Source organism: Triticum dicoccoides, chromosome 4B (genome assembly GCF_002162155.2).
Source record: "Triticum dicoccoides isolate Atlit2015 ecotype Zavitan chromosome 4B, WEW_v2.0, whole genome shotgun sequence".
Classification (NCBI taxonomy): domain Eukaryota; kingdom Viridiplantae; phylum Streptophyta; class Magnoliopsida; order Poales; family Poaceae; genus Triticum; species Triticum dicoccoides.
In genome coordinates this window covers 339968856-339975173 of record NC_041387.1, presented here as the reverse complement: position 1 = coordinate 339975173, position 6318 = coordinate 339968856, and positions in this window count along the sequence as shown.

Sequence of the window (6318 nt, the reverse complement as noted above, 5' to 3'; positions counted from 1 at the left end):
GCGGTAGTGGTAGTCGTAGAAGCAATAGATGGCGTAACGACAATGATGCTACAATGGAGATCAAGGTGTCGCGCCGGTGACGATGGTGATCACGACAGTGCTTCGGAGATGGAGATCACAAGCACAAGATGATGATGGCCATATCATATCACTTATATTGATTGCATGTGATGTTTATCCTTTATGCATCTTATCTTGCTTTGATTGACGGTAGCATTTTAAGATGATCTCTCACTAATTATCAAGAAGTGTTCTCCCGAAGTATGCACCGTTGTGAAAGTTCTTCGTGCTGAGACACCACGTGATGATCGGGTGTAATAGACTCTATGTTCAAATACAATGGGTGCAAAACAGTTGCACACGCGGAATACTCAGGTTAAACTTGACGAGCCTAGCATATACAGATATGGCCTTGGAACACGGAGACCGAAAGGTCGAACATGAATCATATAGTAGATATGATCAACATAGTGATGTTCACCATTGAAACTACTCCATCTCACGTGATGATCGGACATGGTTTAGTTGATTTGGATCACGTGATCACTTAGATGACTAGAGAGATGTCTGTCTAAGTGGGAGTTCTTTAGTAATATGATTAATTGAACTTAAATTTATCATGAACTTAGTACCTGATAGTATTTTGCTTGTCTATGTTTGTTGTAGATAGATGGCTCGTGTTGTTGTTCCGTTGAATATTAATGCGTTCCTTGAGAAAGCTAAGTTGAAAGATGATGGTAGCAATTACACGGACTGGGTCCGTAACTTGAGGATTATCCTCATTGCTGCACAGAAGAATTACGTCCTGGAAGCAGCGCTGGGTGCCAGGCCTGCTGCAGATGCAACTGACGACGTTAAGAACATCTGGCAGAGCAAAGCTGATGACTACTCGATAGTTCAGTGTGCCATGCTTTACGGCTTGGAACCGGGTCTTCAACGACGTTTTGAACGTCATGGAGCATATGAGATGTTCCAGGAGTCGAAGTTAATATTTCAAGCAAATGCCCGAATTGAGAGATATGAAGTCTCCAATAAGTTCTATAGCTGTAAGATGGAGGAGAATAGTTCTGTCAGTGAACATATACTCAAAATGTCTGGGTATAATAATCACTTGATTCAACTAGGAGTTAATCTTCCTGATGATAGTGTCTTTGATGGAATTCTTCAATCACTGCCACCAAGCTACAAGAGCTTCGTGATGAACTATAATATGCAAGGGATGGACAAGACTATTCCCGAGCTCTTCGCAATGCTAAAGGCTGCGGAGGTAGAAATCAAGAAGGAGCATCAAGTGTTGATGGTCAATAAGACCACCAGTTTCAAGAAAAATGGGTAAAGGGAAGAAGAAGGGGAACTTCAAGAAGAACAGCAAGCAAGTTGCTGCTCAAGAGAAGAAACCCAAATCTGGACCTAAGCCTAAGACTGAGTGCTTCTACTGCAAGCATACTGGACACTGGAAGCGGAACTGCCCCAAGTATTTGGCGGATAAGAAGGATGGCAAGGTGAACAAAGGTATATGTGATATACATGTTGTTGATGTGTACCTTACTAATGCTCGCAGTAGCACCTGGGTATTTGATACTGGTTCTATTGCTAATATTTGCAACTTGAAACAGGGACTACGGATTAAGCGAAGATTGGCTAAGGACGAGGTGACGATGCGCGTGGGAAATGGTTCCAAAGTCGATGTGATCGCGGTCGGCACGCTACCTCTACATCTACCTTCGGGATTAGTTTTAGACCTGAATAATTGTTATTTGGTGCCAGCGTTAAGCATGAACATTATATCTGGATCTTGTTTGATGCGAGACAGTTATTCATTTAAATTTGAGAATAATGGTTGTTCTATTTATATGAGTAATATCTTTTATGGTCATGCACCCTTGAAGAGTGGTCTATTTTTATTAAATCTCGATAGTAGTGATACACATATTCATAATGTTGAAGCCAAAAGATGCAGAGTTGATAATGATAGTGCAACTTATTTGTGGCACTGCCGTTTGGGTCATATTGGTGTAAAGCGCATGAAGAAACTCCATACTGATGGACTTCTGGAATCACTTGATTATGAATCACTTGGTACTTGTGAACCGTGCCTCATGGGCAAGATGACTAAAACGCCGTTCTCCGGATCTATGGAGCGAGCAACTGATTTGTTGGAAATCATACATACTGATGTATGTGGTCCAATGAATATTGAGGCTCGTGGCTGGTATCGTTATTTTCTCACCTTCACACATGATTTGAGCAGATATGGGTATATCTACTTAATGAAACACAAGTCTGAAACATTTGAAAAGTTCAAAGAATTTCAGAGTGAAGTGGAAAATCATCGTAACAAGAAAATAAAGTTTCTACGATCTGATCGTGGAGGAGAATATTTGAGTTATGAGTTTGGTTTACATCTGAAGCAATGCAGAATAGTTTCGCAACTCACGCCACCCGGAACACCACAAAGAAATGGTGTGTCTGAACGTCGTAATCGTACTTTACTAGATATGGTGCGATCTATGATGTCTCTTACTGATTTACCGCTACCGTTTTGGGGTTATGCTTTAGAGACGGCCGCATTCACGTTAAATAGGGCGCCATCAAAATCTGTTGAGACGACACCTTATGAACTGTGGTTTGGCAAGAAACCAAAGTTGTCGTTTCTTAAAGTTTGGGGCTGTGATGCTTATGTGAAGAAACTTCAACCAGATAAGCTCGAACCCAAATCGGAGAAATGTGTCTTCATAGGATACCCAAAAGAGACTATTGGGTACACCTTCTATCACAGATCTGAGGGCAAGATTTTTGTTGCTAAATTTGGATCATTTCTAGAGAAGGAGTTTCTCTTGAAAGAAGTGAGTGGGAGGAAAGTAGAACTTGATGAGGTAACTGTACCTGCTCCCTTATTGGAAAGTAGTTCATCACAAGAACCGGTTCCTGTGACAACTACACCAATCAGTGAGGAAGCTAATGATATTGATCATGAAACTTCAGATCAAGTTACTACCGAACCTCGTAGGTCAACCAGAGTAAGATCCGCACCAGAGTGGTACGATAATCCTATTCTGGAAGTCATGTTACTTGACCATGACGAACCTACAAACTATGAGGAAGCGATGATCAGCCCATATTCCGCAAAATGGCTTGAGGCCATGAAATCTGAGATGTGATCCATGTATGAGAACAAAGTATGGACTTTGGTTGACTTGCCCGATGATCGGCAAGCCATCGAGAATAAATGGATCTTCAAGAAGAAGACTGACGTTGATGGTAATGTAACTGTCTACAAAGCTCGACTTGTTGCGAAAGGTTTTCGACAAGTTCAAGGGGTTGACTACGATGAGACTTTCTCACCCGTAGCGATGCTTAAGTCTGTCTGAATCATGTTAGCAATTGCTACATTTTATGATTATGAAATATGGCAAATGGATGTCAAAACTGCATTCCTGAATGGATTTATGGAAGAAGAGTTGTATATGATGCAACCAGAAGGTTTTGTCGATTCAAAAGATGCTAACAAAGTGTGCAAGCTCCAGCGATCCATTTATGGACTGGTGCAAGCCTCTCGGAGTTGGAATAAACACTTTGATAGTGTGATCAAAGCATATGGTTTTATACAGACTTTTGGAGAAGCCTGTATTTACAAGAAAGTGAGTGGGAGCTCTGTAGCATTTCTGATATTATATGTAGATGACATATTGTTAATTGGAAATGATATAGAATTTCTGGATAGCATAAAGGGATACTTGAATAAAAAAATCGATGAAAGACCTCGGTGAAGCTGCTTACATATTGGGCATCAAGATGTTGGAAATATGCCCTAGAGGCAATAATAAAAGCATTATTATTATATTTCCTTGTTCATGATAATTGTCTTTATTCATGCTATAATTGTGTTATCCGGAAATCGTAATGCATGTGTGAATAACAGACACCAACATGTCCCTAGTGAGCCTCTAGTTGACTAGCTCGTTGATCAACAGATAGTCATGGTTTCCTGACTATGGACACTGGATGTCATTGATAACGAGATCACATCATTGGGAGAATGATGTGATGGACGAGACCCAATCCTAAACATAGCACAAGATCGTATAGTTCGTTTGCTAGAGTTTTGCAATGTCAAAGTATCTTTTCCTTAGACCATGAGATCGTGTAACTCCCGGATACCGTAGGAGTGCTTTGGGTATGCCAAACGTCACAACGTAACTGGGTGACTATAAAGGTAGACTACGGGTATCTCCGAAAGTGTCTATTGGGTGACATGGATCAAGACTGGGATTTGTCACTCCGTATGACGGAGAGGTATCACTGGGCCCACTCGGTAATGCATCATCATAATGAGCTCAGAGTGACCAAGTGTCTGGTCACGGGATCATGCATTACGGTACGAGTAAAGTGACTTGCCGGTAACGAGATTGAACGAGGTATTGGGATACCGACGATCGAATCTCGGGCAAGTAACATATCGATAGACAAAGGGAATAGCGTACGGGGTTGATAGAATCCTCGACATCATGGTTCATCCGATGAGATCATCGTGGAGCATGTGGGAGCCAACATGGGTATCCAGATCCCGCTGTTGGTTATTGACCAGAGAGTCGTCTCGGTCATGTCTGCTTGTCTCCCGAACCCGTAGGGTCTACACACTTAAGGTTCGGTTACGCTAGGGTTGTAGGGATATGTATATGCAGTAACCCGAATGTTGTTCGGAGTCCCGTATGAGATCCCGGACGTCACGAGGAGTTCCGGAATGGTCCGGAGGTAAAGATTTATATATGGGAAGTCCTGTTTCGGGCATCGGGACAAGTTTCGGGGTTATCGGTATTGTACCGGGACCACCGGAGGGGTCCCGGGGGCCCACCGGGTGGGGCCACCCATCCCCGGGGGCCACATGGGCTGTAGGGGGTGCGCCTTGGCCTGCTTGGGCCAAGGGCACCAGCCCCACAAGGCCCATGCGCCTAGGGTTTCCAAGGGGGAGGAGTCCTACTAGTGGACACAAGGACACGTTCCGCACCAGAGTGGTACGGCAACCCTGTCTTGGAAATCATGTTGTTAGACAACGGTGAACCTTCGAACTATGAAGAAGCGATGGCGGGCCCGGATTCCGACAAATGGCTAGAAGCCATGAAATCCGAGATAGGATCCATGTATGAAAACGAAGTATGGACTTTGACTGACTTGCCCGTTGAACGGCGAGCCATAGAAAATAAATGGATCTTTAAGAAGAAGACAGACGCGGATGGTAATGTGACCATCTATAAAGCTCGGCTTGTCGCTAAGGGTTATCGACAAGTTCAAGGGGTTGACTACGATGAGACTTTCTCACCGGTAGCGAAGCTGAAGTCCGTCCGAATCATGTTAGCAATTGCCGCATTCTATGATTACGAAATATGGCAAATGGACGTCAAAACGGCATTCCTTAATGGTTTCCTTAAGGAAGAATTGTATATGATGCAGCCGGAAGGTTTTGTCGATCCTAAGAATGCTGACAAAGTGTGCAAGCTCCAACGCTCGATTTATGGGCTGGTGCAAGCATCTCGGAGTTGGAACATTCGCTTTGATGAGATGATCAAAGCGTTTGGGTTTACACAGACTTATGGAGAAGCCTGCGTTTACAAGAAAGTGAGTGGGAGCTTTGTAGCATTTCTCATATTATATGTAGATGACATACTATTGATGGGAAATGATATAGAACTCTTGGACAGCATCAAGGCCTACTTGAATAAAAGTTTCTCAATGAAGGACCTTGGAGAAGCTGCTTATATATTAGGCATCAAAATCTATAGAGATAGATCGAGACGCCTCATAGGTCTTTCACAAAGCACATACCTTGATAAGATATTGAAGAAGTTCAATATGGATCAATCCAAGAAGGGGTTCTTGCCTGTGTTACAAGGTGTGAAATTGAGCTCAGCTCAATGTCCGACCACGGCAGAAGATATAGAAGAGATGAGCGTCATCCCCTATGCCTCAGCCATAGGTTCTATTATGTATGCCATGCTGTGTACCAGACCTGATGTTAACCTTGCCGTCAGTTTGGTAGGAAGGTACCAAAGTAATCCCGGCAAGGAACACTGGACAGCGGTCAAGAATATCCTGAAGTACCTGAAAAGGACTAAGGAAATGTTTCTCGTTTATGGAGGGGACGAAGAGCTCGTCGTAAAGGGTTACGTCGACGCTAGCTTCGACACAGATCTGGATGACTCTAAGTCACAAACCGGATACGTGTATATTTTGAATGGTGGGGCAGTAAGCTGGTGCAGTTGCAAGCAAAGCGTCGTGGCGGGATCTACATGTGAAGCGGAGTACATGGCAGCCTCGGAG